The sequence below is a fragment of the Balaenoptera acutorostrata genome, chromosome 15 (genome assembly GCF_949987535.1).
Source record: "Balaenoptera acutorostrata chromosome 15, mBalAcu1.1, whole genome shotgun sequence".
Lineage (NCBI taxonomy): Eukaryota > Metazoa > Chordata > Mammalia > Artiodactyla > Balaenopteridae > Balaenoptera > Balaenoptera acutorostrata.
Window position 1 is genome coordinate 36,366,094 of NC_080078.1, and position 22,325 is coordinate 36,388,418.

Here is a 22,325-nt window from a genome sequence, read left to right on the forward strand (position 1 = left end):
TATAAGTAAGTGGGATCAAAAGTAAGAATTCTAAGTAACTAACATCCTCTCCCCTCCTTTTTAAAAATTGTCCTTATATTTTACTAAAGTCTTCTGGATTGAGGGGAACATCTGTTTTGGAAGTATGTAGAGAAAATAACATTAATTTTTTAAAAGCCAACATTTGTAAAGCTGTATTGTGTTTTGTGGTGCCCCCACGTTGCATAATTACACAGTGAAAAGCCCCAGGGAATGGAATCCTCAGAAGGAGAAGTAACAGCTTAAATCAGAGACAGGAGAAGTAATAGTGTAAATCAGCGCTGGTAAGTGGTTGAGTTTGAGGGCCTGGGTAGATTGTCAGCCTTGACACAGTCCCGTGTGCTCAGTTGATATTTTCTTTCTCTGCTTGTGATCGGGAGTTCCATGTCATTTACTTATCTGTTATCTGGCGAGGGTGCTTTATTCTTATTCTAATTTTTCTTTATTCTGTTAATTTTGCCAGCAGTTGAAGAATTTGTGGGTAGAGTAGAAATATATTTTCACCTCATAATTCTCTCTTCCTTGAGAGCTTGCAAGGCTACATTGATGAGGTCAGAAGCTACACTTTGTAGTTCGCTTAAGAGATTCTGCCGTGACAAGTGTCTTCCTCTGCAGGAGGGTGTCTCTTGCTCTGGAGTCTGGAGGTGCCAGTGGAGTGGGGTGCGGATGTAATCCCTGCTTGACATTTTGGCACCTTTGGGATCTGAGTGTCTCAGGCTCTGTCCTCAGGGGTTGTGGGACAGATTTCAAAGAATGGAGCAGCGCTGTACTACATTAGGTTAAGTATGACAATGATAGCAGTTTTGCAAGTGGTGCTTTGAACAGTGTATTACTTGAATTTCAAAAATAAAAACAGATGTAATCATTAAGTATGTCTGGAAATTGCCAGGTCTTTGATTCTTTGGCAATACCCATTTTTGTTAATTTATGTGTAATTTTATTTTCAACTTACAGATCAAAGGTCTCAAAGACACTGACCAAAAAAAAAAAGAAAAGCCAGAATGAGTTTGTTGATTTTTAAGAAAAACTCACATAGTGTAAATTTCGTAAATTAACTTTTTCTTTAAATTTGTGTACCCTGTATATTTATAAGGAAAAGTTTTAGCACTGGATGGGAGATGGGGAAGGATAGAAGGCTTAGCTTAACCAGTGATTTTTTTGTATGATATTCTCTCCTTTAACAGTTTCCCTGAGACCATGATTTTTGCTTTATTCAGCATATTTTGAAAACCTCTGGACGGGACCCCAGTAATAGAGGATGTCTACACAACTTCCTGACCTTTTTTGAAACTGCACAGTTCAATTTTCCTGACATTGTACAAATCTGCTCAGTTGAGATGATAGCATAGTTTGTAGAAGACCCTTTTCATACAGAGGACTAAGGTTATATACATAAGATTCCTTTTAGCCCATCTTTGGGTTTGTGGCAGATATTTTTCTCTACGCAGTGTTGGCATCAGCTTTTCTGATGTTGGAGTTAAAAATAACCAGTAGAGGATTCTGTAGAAATGAATATCCATTGAATAAAGTGGGGATTCCAGCACTAGCCTGGCAGTGTGAAAGGAAGCTGCCGCTCTGTAATTTGTCTGAACAGGCTTTGTGGGAAGTGGACTTTCATCATTTCTGCATATTCATTCACCCCGAGAGCATCTCTGTTGTGCTCTCACGGCGCCTGGCCCCGTAGACGCACAGGTGGAGTCGTGATGGTTTGTGACCTGGGGGAGCTCGAGGGTATAAACATCGTCGAGTCCAGAGATGGGAATGCAGTAAAGAGGTGCATGCACCTGGTGGGTCTTGAGGTCGAGCAGTGGCTTTCCAGGTGGATAAAAGAAGGACATTCGGTGCAGTGGAGGAAGCGTGGGCAAAGGCTTGGGGTTACGTTTCTTGGTGGACTGGGCAGTTTAAGTAGTTCATCAGGACAAGGAAGACTGCAATTACCCGGGAAGGAGTTTGAATTCCATCCTGTAGGTAATGGGGAGCCACTGATGGGCTTTGAGCAGGAAGCTTAGGTGATCTGATTTGCAATTTGAGAAAGTTTACTCTTTCAGTTCTAGGGAATGTGGGTTGGTGATTAGTGAGCTGTTTCAGTAAATCCCAGGCAGAGCCAATAGTGACCTGGACCAAGGTAACAACAGTGGTGGTGGAGATGAGGGGATAGATGTGAGCAGTAGTAAGATCAGCTGGATTGGACTTACAGCCGTATTTAAACAGATGACAGGGGCAGGCGAGGGGCTTGATTCTTTGAACCGGAAATGGCTTTTCAAGTTTCTGGAATTGACGTGGGGACAGTATGACATCAGGCATGGGTGAGAGGCCTTTGAAGTTTCTGTGGTGTGAATGGAAAATGCAGGATCAAGTTGTAGAATATGAAATAGGCCAGGAGCCCCTGGCTTGTCCATTCATTCATTCAACAGATTATTTATTTTGTTTTGGGCACATTTCTAGGTGCTGGGGATACAGCAGTGAACAAAACACCAAAATTTCTGCCCTCGTGGTGATTCTGTTCTAATAGGATGATCAGACAATAAACAAGTAAAAGATAAAGTTTGTGTGTGAAATTTTAGAGAGGGTGCCCAGTCACTTAGAGAGAAGGCTGAAAGAATTTTCAGCACAGGACTAGGATTTTGGAAATGATCCGGAAAGTGAGGGGCAATTATTATTAAAGATTAGGAAGAAATAGTCTGATTTGAGTGATGAGAAGAAGGGTCCTTTCACACTATTTGGGACATACCACCGGGCCCATGAGGGTACTGGCTGTTCCGTTCTGTCTTGGGCCACAAGCAAAAAGGTGAGGAGTGTTGTCTAGAACTGTTAGTTTTTCCTTTCATAGGTAGAGAGTCACAAAGAAAGTGAAACTGTCAGAAAATAGTCATCTTTTCTCTTAAATACTAGGAAGATAAAACGAAGGTGCACAGTCATTCCAAATCGACACCAACACTCATGCATTTGTAGAAGGGAATGCCGGGGCTACTGCATTGTTAGGTGCAGAAACAAAACAAGACTTCCCCCCCAAACCAAGCTTTTAGCTCGGCGAAAAGTCTGTTGATGTGCATTGGTAGAGATGGTTACCCACTGGCCACCTCAGTGACCGAGCCCTTCACCATGTGCTGATGGGTGGCACTTGGAAGAGTCACTGTCTAGCCCCTGTCTGGGGCCACTCCTCAAACTGACAGTGGACAGACGCACTTGGTGCTTCAGCTTTTGCCAGCAGCTGTCCCAAACTGGATGTCTGGGCTCCCTGGTTTCCTGCCAGCTACAGCTAGGAGCCCTGGCTACACACTAGTTTGGGGTGCAGTTTGCTTGCTCAGATGCACCCCTGGCTTCAACCGGTAGCTTGGATGGTTTGTAACCCTTGCCACGGTAGTGCTCGCTCACAGCTGACCGCTTGGTGTCGGCTCTTAAGTCATGTTGAAGAGAAACTCCCTGCTCACCGGCGTCCTTGCGCGGTCTCTCTTGTGCACGTCGAAACAGCCTCTCGAGTAGCAAGGGGTAGAGATAAGATGAAGCAGAAAATTTGGCTTGACATCTGGGATCGGAGACGACAAACAGCTGTGGAGTCCGTGCTCAGGCAGCCCCAGATGACCGTTTATTCAGGCTCCTTCAAACCAAATTATGTGGCTTCCAGAGGAGCACACAGCTGTTAATTCTTTTTTTTAAAGTATTTATTTATTTATTTATTTATGGATGGATGGCTGTGCGCGGGCTTTCTCCTAGTTGCGGTGAGCGGGGGCTACTCTTCGTTGCGGTGCGCGCTTCTCGTTGTGGTGGCTTCTCTTGTTGTGGAGCATGGGCTCCAGGTGCGCGGGCTTCAGTAGTTGTGGCTCAGGGGCTCTAGAGCGCAGGCTCAGTAGTGTGGTGCATGGGCTTAGTGCGCCCGTGGTCCGCAGCATGTGGGATCTTCCCGGACCTGGGCTCGAACGCGTGTCGCCTGCATTGGCAGGTGGATTCTTAACCACTGCGCCACCAGGGAGGTACCCCCACCCCCCAGCTGTTAATTCTGAGGACCAGCTTTTGAGTAGAATTAGCCTTTGGCAAAGAAAGTTAAGGGTATGGTTCGCTGAATTTCAGGTGGAATGAAGGGAGGAGGGTCATCTTTTCAGGTAGACTAACTAAGAAGGAAAAATTAAAAAGAAGCAAATGGAATAAGTAAAGAAATTTCGGGGTTCTCATCTACTAGCCAGCCTTCAAATAATAATTGTGTTTCTACCTACTGGTCAGTGTCGCCTATGTACTTTGCTGTGGAATAATAATCTTGAAAAGAAGAACACAGTGAATTTTCTGTCGTGTGTGCACATGTGCTTAAATTTTCGTCTCTCTGTTGATTGGTGACTTAATTGGTATTTCTGTTTGGATTTCGATATTGTGAGAGTATAGTCATTCCACATACACACATAATAAATATTTACCATGTTAGCCATTTTTAAGCCTGTCAGCTGCATTTTCTTAACTGCTTTGGCCTTCAGTCTGTTGCATTATGTTGAAGAATGTGTGGAAAATCTGGCTCTCAGAGATATATAATTGGAAAGTGGAGGAGCATTTTGATAGCTGTTTTAGACAGTTGTGGATGTTTTTCTTTGATACTGTACCAGCATCCAAGAAGTGGTAGTTTCTTAAGGGTTAGTTGCAATATGGAATCTGAAATCCTACTAATCAGTTTTTTCGTCTGCTATCAAAACCCCGTTGGATTTTTAAACGAACCTTTCCCCAGGTGTGATTTTCTAACGTCATGCATTGGTCATTTGCAAGATTATGGTTTCTTGAGTTATGCAGATCTTCCAAATGTTGACATAAGCGAAGTCTTTAAATATAGGGACGATGTCAGCTTCACAGTGGCAGATAAAAGCTTTCCAAAATTCTGGTTTTTACTTGAAAGTTTGAGTTTCATCCTTGGCAACAAATACTCTCAGTTGTTTTCCTTGAAGCGACAGACTCATTTCATTCATTTTTCAGGAACAGTCTGCCAGATACTCAAGTCTGAGTGACCATAGTCTGTCTGTGGGTCAAGTATAAACGATGTTCCATCAAAAAAGCAGCTAGTTCAGCTTGCAGCCCAAACAGGTGTGCAGATGCTTTTGGTGACAACCCATCATGTCAGTGCTCTGGGCGGTGCTGTTCCCATGTCATCCCACAGAACATTAAAGAGACACGCACTCAAGATTTAACACAATTATTCGATTTTACTGCTTCATCAGAGGACATTCTTAAGTGCAAATGACCGTTTTTTCCTTCTGCAAGTGTGTGGTGGGACAGAGCTCACTGATGACTAGCACAGTTTAGTGCCACCACCCAGTTTAGTCAGGCATCAACAGTCTTAACCACCTTTGCTTTTGTACCATCAAGGCCAGTGTCAACACTGAGAAAGGCAAATAATGTCTTAGTGTTATTATGAAAATAGTTTTGATCTCACAGATGCCCTGTAGAAGTCTTAGGGACCCATGGGGGTCTGCACACCGCACTTTCAGAACTGCTTCCCTAAATGGTAAGATAGGAAGAGTGAGGGTTTTGTACCTACTCCCCAAACACATTCTCATGTAGATGGAACAGTTCACACTGGAATTAGGATAGACATGTGACATTTATTGTGGAAGTAGCAAGTGACTTCAGTTCATACATTTCCTTTTTCTCAAAAAAATCCTTAGTGATTCTGCCAGATCTCTGCTGCTGATGTTGAGGGGTCAGGATGAAGACTGTCAACTTTGTTTTTTGATTTATTTTTGCAGGGCTTCCCCTTTGGCAGAATAGTATAGCGGTCCTGTGCGTGGGTTTTGGTTTCCTATACATTTGGATTCATTTCTCATTTCTGAACTGTGGAACCTTGGGCAAGCTAGGAATGATAGCGCCTCTGTCAGAGGCCTATTGGGAGACTCAAACGAGATGATTATTCAAGTAAAGCATTTATTAGCATAGTGACTTGATTGCAACCGGAGTTAAATAAATAATAACCAACTCTTCTGCCTGGGGAGTCATGTTTTGTACTGCACTCAAGGGTGTTCTTTTTTCCGGCACTCTGTTTGGTGCACATCTTGCATAACTGGGTACTGAAACCCAGAACACACCAGGGACTGTGATTGTGTCAGTTTCTCGAATGAAAAAGGGCAAGTGTCCAAAATACAGAACACCAATAACTTGCCCTAGTTAAACTGTAGCTGCCAGGTTTGGCAGCTTCTTTACTGAAAAACTCTAGGGAGTTTAGGCAGTATTGTTCTTGGGCTGCTTCTGGTCCCCAGAGCTTAGAGGTACTTAAGATGATGTGACCCTTGATAGTTGAGAAATTATGGGAAAATCTTTAGCTTTGGGACTCTGGAGATATTGGACGAGGTTTACACCAGAGTAGTTAGTTATTCAGCTCTACTGTATTCTGCTGTAAACTCATTTATTTATTAAGTATCAAGTGAGTTTCTACTATTTGTGAGGCCTGGACTAGGTTCTGGAGATAGAGCTCCGTGCCCTCTTAGACCCTACAGCCTAGAAGGGAAAGTAGACGTTAATCAAATAATCACCTAAACAAATATGCTGTATACAAAAAGGGCTGGAGATAGAGAGACTTATCATCTCCATTTTATAGGTGAGGGAACTGAAGCACAGAGAGGTTAAGTAACTTGCAATGGTCACACAGCTAGAAGAAGCTACTAAGTGGTAGAGCCAGTATTTAATCCCAAAGGACTGTATGAGAAAACATTGGTCCCCGCTTCATAGAATTGTTTTAAGGATTAAAAGAGGAAATAATATTAAGTACTTAGAAAAGTACTCGGCACATAGTAACTCTCCGTAGAGATTAGATTCACTAACTAGCGTTACTGAAAGTGGGGACAGTTTTCTTAGCAGCAGCAACAACAGAAAAAAAACTATACCTTTCTTCGCTCAGCTCTTTCCTGTTCAGTGTTTTTAGGCACGTTGTTATCTCAGCCATTGTGAAATCTTAGGATCTTGGGGACTGTGTATGGTGAGAAGTTTGTGTTCTATTTGCTTGATTCTTTCCCATTATCCACCAGTTTTCAGGCTGAGTTGGTTTCTTAACATCTTGTGAAGGTGACCAGTGGCTTTTTTTCAAGAATCAATGTAAACTCTTGGATTTTAGCTTCTTTGGTGTATTTCACTCCATTACAGATATCATTTTTTCTTTTTTTTGATGCTCAGACTGTGCTATCTTGGGCCCTGAGAACCCTTTCCAGTTGGCCCCTGAATCCTTTTCATACAAACTGGCAGTGTTTGTACTCATCGAGTAACATTTTTATGGAGTAGAGAAATTATAGGCATTAAAATCTCATTAATTCTGTTTGTCTGGTATGTTTGTTTAGCGAGACTGAGGTAAGGTTTACCCTCTTATTTTTTGAAAAGAAAATTAACAGTATATGCATGTTTATATGAAGAAAGAGCACTGCTGAACAAATGGTTTGTGCTTTTTCAAGCTCGTCAGAAGCTTTAATTTACATTCTTACAATTGACAATTATAGAGCAATGCAGCATATCTGTCTCCGGTATCTTCCCACTAATGCCTGTGCCTGTTGAGGGACAGGTGCCTGTGAATGTTGGTAAATAAGGATAAAGAACAATAAAATGAAAGAAACCCTAGACCAAAATGTAGATCACTTGTTTGCAGACTGAAGTGTGCACCCAGCCCGTCGAGCCCCATCCCCCAGGGCAGCTGTGAAGGGTTCCAGGAGGCCCAGCTTCAGGAATCCCCTTCACAGGAACCTTGTTCTGAATAGTAATTCCTGGAATGACTGCCCTGCCACTCTCCTTTCTGTCTTGTATAATGTGCATTTGACTTACTTATTTTGTTTCTGATCTGTCTCCACCCCACTGGAATGTGTCTTGAGAGCAGGAATGTTTGCACATTTTATTTACTGCTGTATTCCTAGTGCCAGAAACATAGCTGGCATATAGCAGATGCTCAATATTTGTGACATGAATGAATGAATGAAGAATAACCACAGCCCAGACATTTACATGGAACAAACCAGAAGGGAGAGGGAAGGCAACAACTGGTTTTCCAGGAATAGTTGAGTGGTTAATTAAATAGAGGCTACTGGTAGGATCATTAAAGAACTTAGGGAAGGAGAGGGGACAGTGCCCGGGAGTGTGAAATGGGCCCATGGGTGTGGGAGAGTGGGCAGTCCCGGGCTCCCGGGTCCTGTGCGGGGGAGGGCCGCTGGGCAGGAACTCAGAGGATTGAAAACCCAAGTGTTTATTTAGGGTTCAGGAAATATGGGGTTGAATGGCTTAGTTTAGGCAATCATTTTTAAGCTTTTTAAAACAGATTTCAAGAAGTATATTTATCTTTAATAATACTGTAGCTCCTTACAATTCCTATTTGATTATAATTTATGCACATGGAAAGCCAGCATACCCTTTTTTCGGCAAAGCTCCAGCATAATCTTTGTGCATGATTTCCAGGATTTTTATGTAATGCTATTAAATTCTGTTCATTTTTTTTTTCCTCCCAAAGAAAAATGTCTACTGAAAGCAGCTTTTGGATCATTTATATTTATGTTTGAATTGTATGGGAAATATTAACTTTGTTTTTTTACCACATAGTTTGTAGAGAGGAAGAAAACCCACATGCAGGTGATTTATATTCTTGTTTATGGATATCAACATACAATATCCCATTAAGACTTTGACATTTAAAGTGGAAGAGACTATTGCGCATTGATTTAGTTCTGCCCTATTAAGTGTTAACGTCTCAAGTGTGGATTATACTGCATTCTGTAACTTCATAAACGAGTTCTTTTCCCCATAGAGAAATGCTTCTTGTGGTCATTAATGTTAATTTTTGTTTTGTGAATGAGCTGTCTAAAACCAGGGAAGGGTGATGTTCTGAAAGAATAGTACTTTTTTTTATAGAATTATTGTTTGAAAAAATAAATTTGTTCAGTAGATTAGCTTTTCATCTTAAGATGTTTTCTCCACTAACTAGTTAAACACTTTCGGGAAAATAATTTAATCTCTCTGTCTCAGTTTCTTCCTGTTTGTAAAATGTAAAGTTTGAACTAGATGCGCTTTAAATCCCCCACCCTTCTCTAAGAATAGCTGAGCTTCTGTGACTGGAACATAGTACGCGTTATTCATATGAAAAACTGGTTTCTTCTTCATTCATTTGTTTAAACTGTGAACCCTTACTTAGATAAATTTAGCATATGGAAACTCAGATTTACCTAACCGCTAAATTGCAGGGCATGGTGAAATTCTTAATGTTTTAAAGGATTCTTTACTTCCTTTAAATATAAGTAAATAAGATTGAGTTATAGAAGTATAATTTACACATTTTTAAAATCACATTTGTTATATAAAGCCAGGGTATCATTAGAGGAACCCCATTTTATTTTGAAAGTTTGAGAACTACTTTTGAAATGGCTTGGAGAAAATGTGAAGTGATTAAATTTAAAAAATGTGCTTCAGTTTCTGTTTGAACATTACTTTGGAGAGAGATTGGAAGGTTAGTTGCCAGTAAGATAAATTTCACTTGTGTTGGCAAGTTTTTCACTGGCAGGACAGAGCAAATACTGGATTAATAATGCTCTTACCGATCATTCCGTTAATAAAAGACTCACTTGCTCCTGATGGTGAGTTCCTGGATCTGCTGACTGTATAGTTAGTATGCCAGGGTCCTATGTATTTATTGTGTAGTTAGTGTGACTTTAGTAGCCCCCAAATTAATACACCTGGAAAGTGTCTAGCTTAGGCCTCTTAATTAGAAATTAGAGGTCACCAAATGATAAAAGGAAACCCTTGGATTTAATTATAAAGGATTTATAAAAGAAATTGAATAGTTTTCTTATCCTTTCTTACAAATAGCGAAGCATAGCAAAGCAGCTCATGGAAAGTAATAAAACATTTTCTGTGATTTGCATGGCTGGTGAAACAAAATGAAAAGGAAAAACACTCTACTTTGTTCTGAAAGACAGCGTTGATTCTGGGTACATATGTCATCTGACCTGAGAGAGAATTTCACCTCAACAAAGGCCCAACTTGTGAAACTGTAGCTTCCCTTAGAGAAACTGTTATTCACAGCCCGTTGGAGTCATATGTTTTCTACCAGCTAAGGTGACTGACTCAGTGTGTCAGTAATTGCAGGAGGTTAAAAACTTTTGGAACATTATGCAAACAAAACATTTCAAAGGATTTTTCTGGTCTCTAGCACACATTTCATAGTGACTTTCTCAGCTGGAATAACTTAATTAACTCTGTGTTCTTTCTGGCTCCTGAAAGAAATTGTGATTTATGAACACTTTCAGAGCTGATGATTCTAAGATAACAACTTTGTCCCTTTGCCATTTGAAGTTCAAATGCAAATGTTTGCTTTCATAGCTCTAGTCATGATGTTACTTTATTTAGTAGCTATTAAATTTCCAATTCCATATACTCCCCTGGAGGTGTTCCAGTTTGCACTAAGGTTTCTGTTTCTTTCAACAACATTGCTTATGGTGTGTGGAACTTTCCTGAACAAGGAATATGAACAAGGTTCTTAGAGTGGCTGATTTTAAGCTTTTCTTTTTTAAATAACAGCTCTTTTTTGACATATAATTCACATACTGTACCATTTATTAAAGTGTGCAATTCAGTGATTTTTAGTATATTCACAGATGTGTGCACATCACCGTAATCAATCTTAGAACATTTTTATCACCCCCAAATGAACCTCTGTACCCATTAGCACTCACTTCCCATTTCCACCTAAACCTCCCAGCCCCTGGCAACCACTAATCTACTTTCTGTCTCTGTGGATTTGCCTATTCTGGATGTTTCATACACATGAAATCATGCAATATGCAGCCTTTTGTGTCTGATTTCTTTCACTGAGCATATTGATTTCAAGGTTACCTGTGTTGTAGCCTGTATCAGTACTTCATCCCTTTATTTGGTTGCATAATATTCCATTGTATGGATAGATCACATTTTGTTTATCCATTCATCAGTTGATGGAAAAGTGATTCTTTTTTTGAAATCAACAGTCAAACTGAAAATAAATTGAAATGATAAAAATATCTTTTATTATTTAATAATATAACTTGACTAAAATATGGCTATTTCATTTTCACTAGTGTTTAGAAGTTTTCCTGAGAGACATGATTAAATGAGATTTAATACTGAATTGTAGTTTCACGTAATCAGTTTAGTTTTTTTTTTTAACAGCTGTTCACTTTTCTAAGCTTGATCCATGTTGATTAAATATTAAATTCCCTGATCCCCTTCCTTTCTCCCAGCCAGTTCCCGAATAGACAGCTTTGGGAGTAGCATGTGGTTGACTTTGAAACCAGCCTCATTTGATATGATATGTTGTTAGATATAAATATCAAATATAGTATTAATAAGTCTTTCTGGATTTGTCAAGTTTTCTGAAGAGCTCAGGATTTTCCCCTTTAGTCAATCAGACGTTTTCCTGGTTAAGCAGTTTAAATATTTGGTTTTGTGTTTCTGAAATGTATAAAACACTTTTTACCTTCATAAAAATGAAATATGCCAAATAAAATTTAATTTTCTTGTTGACTCAGTTATTTTTATTGCTTGTTATTTGGCTTTTATTGATATAGCAATTTGACTATAAAAATAGGACTTTTTGCTTTATTTTAAATAAACCAAGATTATTGTTTTTCCAGTTCTTATGTTTTTAAATACTTTTTCTGCTTGCTGTCTTGCTGTCAGCTTATGTAGCTATCAGTGTATGCTTTCCTATAATAGGTTTGCTCCTGGTTTTCACTTTACTCCATAAAAAAACCCCCAAATAACCAAGCTCATTAACCTTGCAGATATAGTTTCATTAAAGAGACGAAGAGTTCCGTCTTTGTGCAAGTTTTTGGTTGTCAGCTATATTCTGAATAAGTTGCTAGGTACTGAGTTCAGATGAGTAAGATGTTATGACAGTTATTTTTAGTATATTTTTAAGGGGGAGGAGAAAGGGAAATTTGAATCAAATCTGTGTCTTAGTAAATGTAGCATGTTTTCCACAAGACTGAAGTAGGTTTCTTTTGCGTGTGTGGAGATAGAAAATGGGAATTATAGATTCTATAACTAATAATGAATTAATTAGAATTCATTAACAGTTCATTCCATAACTCGTTGTATTATAATGCTAAAACGTGAATGTTAAATTTGGGAAGTATTGATTGTTGTTGAAATTTACCAGAATTTTGGGAAAGTACTTTGCAGACTTTCCCAAGAACGATCTGGTAAGAATAGCTGATTGTATAGGAAGTGTGTGTGTTGGGCATCCTCTAATACACTGCCAAGGAAGGAGAGGCCTTGTTTCTTCCTCTTTGGTTTAAGCTGAAGGTGTGCATGGGTTTACAGCCCCCAAATTTAGTCGTCCAGCCTTTAGTATGGTGCTAGTCTGTGGTTGCTGTTTGTTTTAGGAAGGTCTGTTCTTCCTGAAGGGCCTGGCCAGGTGCCAGGCGCCCAGTGCAGGCCCAGGCGACTCCGAAGTTACCTGATCTGTGCTCGCTCCTCACGCTGCAGGTTACATTCCTGTGTCTGCCAAGCCTATGGAGGCTTTGGCCTTCTGGTTTAGTAAGGCTGTTCTCTGAGGTTAAAAATTAAGGTAGATTTAATTCTTAAGAGGATGGGTTGTCAATGTCTTAATTGTCCAGGTAGTCAACATGTTAATAAACGCCATGTGTGTATCAGTTTTCTCTTTAGGAGAGCGTGTCGCCTAACCTGAGGGGTTCTGGTTCTGATCAAATGGGATGGGGCACGTAAGAGCGCCTGGTGCGTGGTAGGTGTTTAGCAGATGTTGGTTTTCACCCTGCCCCTCCCCCCAACCTGTTTCATAAGTGTTGAAACCCATGCAATGGATGGTACCCACCCTCCCCAGCAGCTGTGAGGAAGCGGGGGTGGGGGGGCACAGCGGGAGTGGGAGCTCTAGTGTCAGACCCCCACCACCGAGAGTCAAGGAGGGAGTCAGATGCAGGCTTCCCTCCTATCCAGACAACTCACCTTTCGTCTTTGGTGCTCACCTGCCCTTTGCATGTGCTTCTCCCCCTGCCGTGAGCTTCAGGCACAGTGGGATCGGGATGGGGATTGCGGTAAGGGAGACTGTAAAACCAGATACATGAGAAGCTGGACACAGTGTTTCACAGCAATGGGGCTGTGCAGAAAAATAGAGCAGGGTGAGGACGTAGTCACTGCTATTCGTGATTTTGTGTTTGGTGGGCAGAAGGTGCATTCATCTCTCTGAAGAGATGTTAATAAATGTTATGGCTGATTTAAGACTGTGAACGCAGCACTTGAATTCCCGCTTACCCCCTTTTACAGATAAAGAAAAATGTATTTTCATGTGTCAGGTGCTCAGTTCATACTTCTCCACGGGGCATCCTGAGCTGCTCACCCAGCGTCTGGGATCAGGGGTAGACATTTCTTAATGATAGTCTTTGTAAGACTGTCATGAAAAATCCTTGGGTAGGCATTTAGGATTGATCTGAACCTGACTGGCTCTACAGGCCTGGTGATGCTGCCCTAATTGCTTTTATAAACTGGTGCTGGGCTTCTCGTACCACATGGAGAACTTTTTAAGGGCTCTGTTCTGCCACCCACCTCCTTGCTGTAATCCGACACTTTCCTGATGTTCTGTTCGCTTTTTAAAAAATTGACATGAAATTCACATTACATAAAATTAACCATTTTAAAGTTACCAATTCATTGGCATTTAGTACATTCACAGTGTTGTACAACCTCTAATTCCAGCACATTTTCATGGCCCCAGATGAAAACCCCATATCCTTTAAACAGTCTCTCCCCATTCCTCCCTCTTCCCAGCATCTGACAATCACTAATCTACTTTCCGTCTCCATGCATTTGCCTACGCTGGATATTTCGTGTGAATGGATCATATGGGACCTTTTGTGTCTGGCTTCTTTCACTTAGCATAATATTTTCAAGGTTCATCCGTGTTGTAGCATGTATTGGAACTTCATTTCTTTTTATGGCTGAATAATACTTCATTGTATGGATGGACCACATTTTGTTTATCCATTCATCTGCTCATGGGTATTTAAGCTATTTCTACCTTTTGACTATTGTGAATAGTGCTGTTGTGAACCTTCTTTTTTTTTTTTTTTGAGTACATGTTTTCAGTTCTTTTGGGTATATGCCTAGGAGTGGAATTGCTGGGTCATAGAGTAACTCTGTGTTTAACTTTTGGACAAACCTCTGCCACTTTTTAAAATGAGAAACTTGTAAGAAGGACCCTGTTATTAGTCACATCTGGCAATCAGATGTTTCAGCAAATGTCCTCTCAGTTGAGAGCCACGCTGATAATAGGTAGCTATGAATGATGTATCCTGTTTGAAATAATGACTTTGTTCCCTGTAAGTTGGAGTGGTATTGCGATTAGGAAAAGAACTATCATGTAGATGTAACATGTTTAGAGACCTTTTCTTTTTGATAAACATATGGGTTTTGGCTGTCCCCTCTGGGCTGGCATTGGATTTGGCAACTTTGGAATTGTATGTTAGATAAACAGTTGTTATCTAGGGCAAGCTTTAAAAAAGTGCTATTTAAATATTGACCAAAAAAAAAAAAAAAAAAAGCCCTGAACAGCTCTAGGAACTTTCTTGTTCAAATGAATCCAAACTGTCTAAATACAGTGTGGTAAAATTAGGCTTCCCCTCTGGTTTCCGTGGGGCGAGTGAGCCGGGGGCCTCCCGTGCCATCTGGACACTCTCCACTTGTTAACTGTCCTTTGAACATGGGGATGTGGGATACTACCCACGGCTAGCAGTGTTCCCACAGTGCGACCTTAATATAGAACGTTCTTCTAAAACAACATTGGCTACCGAAAGCGCTCAGCTCCCAAACAAGGTCATTGGTTCATAGTTCATTTTTATTTGTTTTTATGTAGTTAAAACAAGAAAGAGTATGTGAACATGTCAGCGATATTAAGTGTCAGTACTGTTCAGGGTAGAAGAGGAGAAAAGTGGGTTTCTAATCAGAAAACCACTCTTCCTCCTTTGGGGCAAAGGAAGAGGCAGGGTCCCTCTGTGGCCACGAAGGTGATGGTGGAGGCCGTGTGCTGAGAAGATAGGGTGGGTGGGATGCTCCAGTGCCACCTCAGCCCCCACTCTGGGGAGTGGTGTTGCCCCCCCCCCCCAAGGTGTGTTTATTGGCTCCCCTGAGAAGTTGCCCTTGTGCGCAGCTTGGAACGCTCTGTAGGGCGGCTGGGTTACGACGCCCACGAGTGGATGAGCCCACACTGTGAGGCAGCCCTCGGGCCCACGGGGTTGCAGCAGATGTCGTTTGCCTTCTGCTAGGATATTCTTCGAGCCTGTGGGTGGGGAGGTAAAACTGCAGGTAAGTGGGGGCACCTCCTCCAGGGCACAGAGGGAGTGTGTAGCCTGTGTCAGGATCCCGCCAGGGAGGAACAGTCCTTGAAAGCGCCTGTTACTCTGCTGCTGGGCTACATTTTTCTTTTTCTTCTTTTAAGCCACATTTGTTCACATTCATTCATTAAACAAAGTTTTTGAGGACCTAGTAGGGATTGAGGATATGAGGACGAATAAACCATGGTCCTTGTCTCAAAACTCCCCCAGACTACACCCATCGTGCTGGCGGGGTGTGAGGTGGAGCCCCCTGCCGGGGCGGGAGCAGCCTGGTGGCTCCTCAGAAGGTCAAACACAGCGTTACCATGTGACCCAGCAGTCCACTCCAGGTGTGCACCCAGAAAACCGGAAAACGTTATTCGTCGTAACAGCCGCAAGGTGGAAACAATCCAGATGTCCATCCAGTGCTGAACAGATAAACAAGATGTGGTCTGTCGTTAGATGGAATACTGTTCAGCCATAAAAAGGAATGAAGCACTGACACACACTACCATGTGGATGAAGCTCCCAAACATCCTGTTCAGTGAAAGAAGCCAGACACAAAAGGCTGCATATTAAAGGATTTCAAGTGTCCAGAACAGGCAAATCCATAGAAACAGAAAATAAATTAGTGGTTGCCTCAGGCTGGGGGAATTGAAGGGAAAAGGAGGGTGACTGCTTATGGGTATGGGGTTTCTTTTTGAGGCAGTGAAAATGTTTTGAAATTGATTGTGGTGATGGTTGTATAACTCTGTGAATATACTAAATATCACTGAATTGTATACTATAAATGGATGAATTGTACGGTATGTGAATTGTATCTCAAAAAAGCTGTTATAGAAAACACAGAAACCTCGCAGACTAACATTAACACTGACAATTAATTGGAATGTATCGTAGTACAAGGCAGTGCGATTGGAGATTGAGATTTTGTAGTTCATCTCTGCAGGACACAGAGGGATGCGGTGGATGGTGCTACTGCAGCCTCTTGGGAGAGAGAGAAGTCAGACATTCAGAATCTTCATTCCCATTGGTGTCCAGAGTTGTACAAGTTTAGGAGGACTGATTCATGCTAATCATGAGACTGATATATAAGCTAGGTGCCAATGTATTGCTTTACATTGGGGAATATAGTGTATTTTTCTACGGGTAGAATATTCATATCTACTGCCAGGGCGTTTCCTCCATGAAATCAAAATATGTGGGAGGCCTAGTTAATAGGAACAAGATTGCTAAGAAGTGTAGCATAGAGTGAAGGATCTTAAAGCAAGTGATGCTTTATTTAGCCATGGGGAGATCACAGTGAGTACATCTTCCAGGGCCTGGAACACTTATGTCCACTAGCTCGAGTGCCTTCCCTGAACTGTGTAAAATGCTGCCAGAGCTCTTACTGTGTGCTTTCCTTAAAGAAGAGATGTCGGGGAGTTCCCTGGTGGCCTAGTGGTTAGGGTTCTGGGCTTTCATTGCTGTGGCCCGGGTTCAGTCCCTGGTCAGGGAACTGAGATCCTGCAAGCCGCGCAGCACAGCCAAAAAAAAAAAAAGAAAAAGAAAAAAAAAAAAACCACAGGAGATGTTTGTTGTAAAACAAAACAAAGCTTCACCATAAAATAGAAAACTCCCCACTTCATAAGGGATGTAAACATATGTAGAAATGCTTACAAATAAAGCCAAGATAGTTTCAAATTAGTAGTGTGTGAGTTAATGAAGACCTAACTAAAAGTAGCTAAAAATAAAAGAATTTCTTATCTCATATAACAAGAAGTGTGGCAGTTCCAGGGTTTTAAGTCAGAGGTTTGATGACATTTTCAGGGACCCGGGTGCTGTCTGTCTTTGCTCTCTGCCATCCCTGTTGTGTGGGAGATGTCTTCCCTTGTGGCACAAGGTGGCTGCAGACATTCCAGGTGACATGATGACATCCAGTAAAGTAGAGGGCCTTTCCTTCACATGCATGTCTTATTTTATTAGTAATGAAACTTTTCCTAGACATCCCCGAGCAGACCTCCCTCAGGTCCCTTTGGCCAGGGCAGGACCATGTCCATGCTCTCACCAGTCACCAGTAAGGGGAGTGAGGCCCTGTTGGCTTGGTCTTACCTTGCTCCATCAACTGGGGCCAGGTGGGGGGTGGGGTCTCTTTCTGGAACAGGTGAAAGGGAGATTCCCCCAAAGAGTATCAGGCTTCTGCTGTCAAGGATGGTTGGAGGTGGGGGCATAAAGAAAGAAAATGGCCCTTAAGGATGCAAAGCACTAAGGCTGTGACTTTAATGAAAACATGCAGTGTTTTTTTTTTTGGCTGAGTTGGGTCCTTGTTGCTGCATGCGGGCTTTCTCTTGTTGCGGTGAGCGGGGGCTACTCTTCGTTGCGGTGCGCAGGCTTCTCATTGTGGTGGCTTCTCTTGTGGAGCACGGGCTCTAGGCGCGCAGGCTTCAGTAGTTGTAGCACGCGGGCTTAGTAGTTGTGGCACACAGGCTTAGTTGCACCATGGCATGTGGGATCTTCCCGGACCAGGGATCGAACCCATGTCCCCTGCATTGGCAGGCAGATTCTTAACCACTGTGCCACCAGGGAAGTCCACATGCAGTGTTTTTAAAATGAAAATTTAGGTGCTTGTTCTTAGGAGAAATTGTGAAACTGGATTATGCAACCAACTCAGGCTTTGCATTACTACTGTTCATTTCCCCGAGATGGGTCCAGTCCCTTAGACCTGGCACAACTGTTTTTTCTGCCTTGAGCCTGCACCCTTACTGTTTGAGTTTTCTCAGAGCAGGGCCTCTCTGCACTCCTCCCCTCTCCTCAGCCCCCAGAGTGGAAGGACTCCCCGCCTCCCCACTCTGCTGGCCCCTTGCAGCAGCTCTTACCTGCTTGCCCCTGCAGACACAACTGCTCTCCTCCCCCACTGGTCGGGGGCTTCCTTTCATTCCTTTCATGAATGAAAGGAAGACGTTTAGACTTGATGTGGTGAGAGGTAAAGCACTCTTGAAGGTTTTGAGCGGTGCTGTGAGTGTCAAGATGAATGCGGGTTTAATGTGTAAGAGATTTATTCCTTAATAGTCACCTGCTAAGTGTCTTAGATTTCACCTTTGTGTCTTTTTAAAAAAACCTTATAACAAACATATTTCTTAAACTTTCATTGGGAGCTCTGGAAAGTATTGGTTGTTCTGTAGGGATGATGAAGTGTCTAGCGCGAAGCCAGCTCTCCTGGGGTTGGGGAACACTCCCGGTCCCAAGGATGGCAGTAGGAGGAGGCGGAGATGGTTTCACGGTGTGCTGTGAGCTGTTTACAACATTTTCTTTAATGTTAAGTGAATAGTGTTCTCAAATCCTCTGTAATTACTGGTTCTAATTCATATTCCATGAGAAAAAAATATGTGAAGTGCCAGTGGCTCCTGAAATATAAACATGCAGTGAAAGTATTTTCTCTTCCTGAGCCTCCTGTCCCTGCCCCGGGTTGTTCCGTCGACATACATTAGCACGCCTGTCTTCCTTTTCCATAAAGCACAGACCTATAAATATTTCTCAGTTTAAAAATAATGTTTTCCCTACCGTGAGTCAAGGTTCAGTTCTCGTCTATCTAATTTTAGTTCCTTGCTTTTATGAACTTTCAAATGTTTTCCTTAACCAGAAAGTAGGAAAAAAGCACACACAGAGATGAAGGAAACTTCTTGCTACATCTCCCTGTAGCATAGGCATTTCTGTGTGAGGTTTGCTTTCTTGTTGGACAGGTTATAGAAAAACAAAATTGTAAACTTAGGAGTTTAGAGAAGATGTGGGGAAGAGTGCTATCTGTTGGCCGTTTGTTTCTACATGGAATGTTTTTAGAGAGTAATGTTAGAGACCTATAGAGTGCTAACGTGGTTCTGGAAAGTCTATTTTTTTTTGCCTCTATTAAACTAATTTTATATGAAAAAGGAATGAAAAGATAAAAACAAAGAATTATATAAAACCCCTTACCTTAAGTGACCTCTTTTTGTAAGACTGTAACTCCTTCACATCCTTAGATACAAGCAGTAATTTCTTTCTTGGTTAAAATTGATGTCACCCAATTTGTGTTTTCAACTTCTGTTGCTATTTTATGTAGATTTCCTGTGTGTCTATTTAATTCACATATTCTTATTTGTAAGGAGGACGTAATGTTCCTTGGAACAAATGACCATGGTTTGTTTAACCATGTCCTTCCTGAGCTTTTAGATTGTTTCATGTTTTTTCTTTCTCCTGTAAATATTGCATCTTTAAGGAGTTGTGTGACTTTTGAAGCCTTACGTTTAGACAGATGACCAGGTGGGTGGATTTTTATATATAGAAAAGACAAATATATTTTTATATATTTTTTATAATAAAAGTGAAACATGTTTGTGGTCTAACTTTCAGAAAAAACAGATGAGCAAACAAAAGATAAAAAATGCTTACCACCCAGAGATAACCACTGTGAACATCCCGGTATAATAAGGCTTTTAGACTTTTTCAATGCAATACCAATAATTATCTTTTAACAAAATGGTGTCATAGTAAACATGTTGTTTTATAACTTCCTTGTTCCTGTTAATCTGTATGTACATCTATATCATCATTTTAAATGACTGTAAACTTTTATCATAGGGATGTACTATAACTTATTCAGGAAATCTCCCTTGTTGGAAATTCAGATTGTTTCCAGTTTTGTATTATTATATATCATGATGCTAAGATGTGCATTTTCCAGACATCCCTCAAATCAGGATGCATCACAGAATTTAAGATATGTCATAGTTTAATTGACAGTCCTGTCTTTTATTTCACAATAGAACAAAACATAACGATGCATCTTACAATTGGCATCTTAGATTTGATGAAATACAGTATTGTAAACTATAATAATGTGACAGACATCTTTATTGGCCATTGTCTTTGCCCACGTGAATTACTAGTGAGGCCAAACCCTTTTTTCATATGTGAATTGCTCTCTTGTATTTCTTCTTTTATGAGTTGCCTGTGAGTTGAGGTATTTGTCTTTTCCTTATTAATTTGAGAAAATCTCTTTATTTATATAAGTATCTTAGATTTTTGTCTTCCATATACATTGTAAAAATTTCCCCCAGTTTATAACTTACCTTTCAGTCATGATGTTTTTTGACATGTGCAAATTTAAATTTTTATGTAGGCATGCCTGTCATTCTTTTCTTTTATGGTTTCTGCCTTTGGTGACATGATTAGAAAAGCCTTCCCCACTCCAGGATTATATCCTAATGCTTTTGCATTTTTTCTTTTTTTATAGTGATATCTTTAAACTGTCTAACATTTATTTGAGTGTGGGGCATGGGTGGTCCAAGTGACTAGACAGTTATTTTATACCATTTATTGATGGGTATGGTTTATGAATTATATAACATATATTGATGCATGCCACTTATGACTGTGTAGAATTCTGGTTTATATGTGAGTCTGTTCTTGCAGGTCTTTTTGTCTTTCTGTTTTTATGCATTTGTTCTTCCAGATCAAAGTTAGATTTGTTGTTTTCTTACAAACTCCCTTTGGCATTTTGACTCAAGTTCTTTCAGGTTACAGATCAATTCGACATCTTCACAATTTTGGGTCTTCTCATCCAGCCAGCTGGCGTACACAGGGTATCTCTCCATTTACACAAGCCCCTTTTATGTTGCTCAATAAAGTTTTGTAGCTTTTCATGAGCTTTTACATACTTCTTAAGGTGTACTGTTTTTCATTGCTACTATGGCTAACATCTTTTTCCATTATGTTTTCTAGTTAGTTACTGTTGGTATACAGGAAAGTTGCCCATTTTTATAACATGCATAACAATGTAACCCACCCATTTTAAGGGCGCAGTTCAATGAGTTTTAACAAATGTTTGCAGTGTGTAAGCACTACCCCACTTCATGTGGTGCATTTCCATCACCCCGCAAAGTTCCCTCATGCCCACCCCTGCAGTCAGTCCCTCCTCTGTTCCCAGCTCAGGGGGACCACTGATCTATTTTCTGTCACTATAGTTTTGCCTTTTGCAGAATATCATAGAAATGGAATCACACAGTATGTGGCCCTTGCTGACTAGTTTCTTTTGCTTAGAATAATGCTTTTAAGATTCATCCATGTTGTTGCATGAATCTGTAAACTTGTTCCTTTTTATTGCTAAGTAGTATTCCTTGTATGGATGGATCTACCACAGTTAAAAAACCCCATCAGTTGATGAGTTTGGGTTGTTTCCAGTTAGTGGCTATGATGAGTAAAACTGCTATGAACATTCACAGGTCTTTTGTGGACACATAATTCCATTTCTCTTGGTTAAATACATAGGAGTTGAATTGCTGGGTTGTATGGTGAGTGTGTGTTTAACTTCATATGAAGCTATAAAGCTGACAAAGTTATTTTTCTGTGTGACTGGCCACTTAATTGAATGCTTATTTGTTCTGGTGTTTAAAAATCAGATAGTCTCAGATTTTCTTGGTAGAAAGTCATATAAATTTAAAATCCCTTCCTTTTCAGTCTTTATATCTCCTTTCTGTTTACTGAACTGGCATGTACAGGCCCCACATATGCCTTTTCTCTGCTTAGAGTTACAGTAACATAGGACTCTGGTTTTGTGTGTGTGTGTGTGTGTGTGTGTGTGTGTGTGTGTGTGTGTATGGTTTCTCTCCCTAAGAAAAGAAAGGGTGATGTAAAGTGCAGGAAATAATCATAATAAAAGAAATGCTGACCTATTTAAGTGCTCATTGCCACCAAACTGGCCATTTAATTTCTAAAGGACTTTGGGGAAGGGTGTTTGCTTGGCCACAGCCAAAAAGAACTCCTAAGCAGACCAGAAACAAAAAACTACCCTCTTGAGAGCTCTCTCCCCTGTACTCGGGTGGCACTAGGAATTGTCCTCAGCGCTGTTTTTCTAGAACGGAATGAGGCCACGCTACTCCATCAGTCACGATAAGGCTATTTCCCCTGTGAGTGAGTTTTGAACAAAACTGTAACTCCCCTGAATAAATCCCTGAATTTGGGCCCCATTTTATACCCCATAATCCAATCAGTTGAAATAGC

At 40.9% G+C, this 22,325-nt stretch overlaps 1 protein-coding gene across 1 annotated transcript in view; it reads left to right on the forward strand.

Moving 5' to 3' along the window:
• Positions 1–22,325, forward strand: part of ADCY9 (adenylate cyclase 9) — a 121,877-nt gene that overhangs the window by 3,446 nt on the left and 96,106 nt on the right. The window lies entirely within an intron of this gene.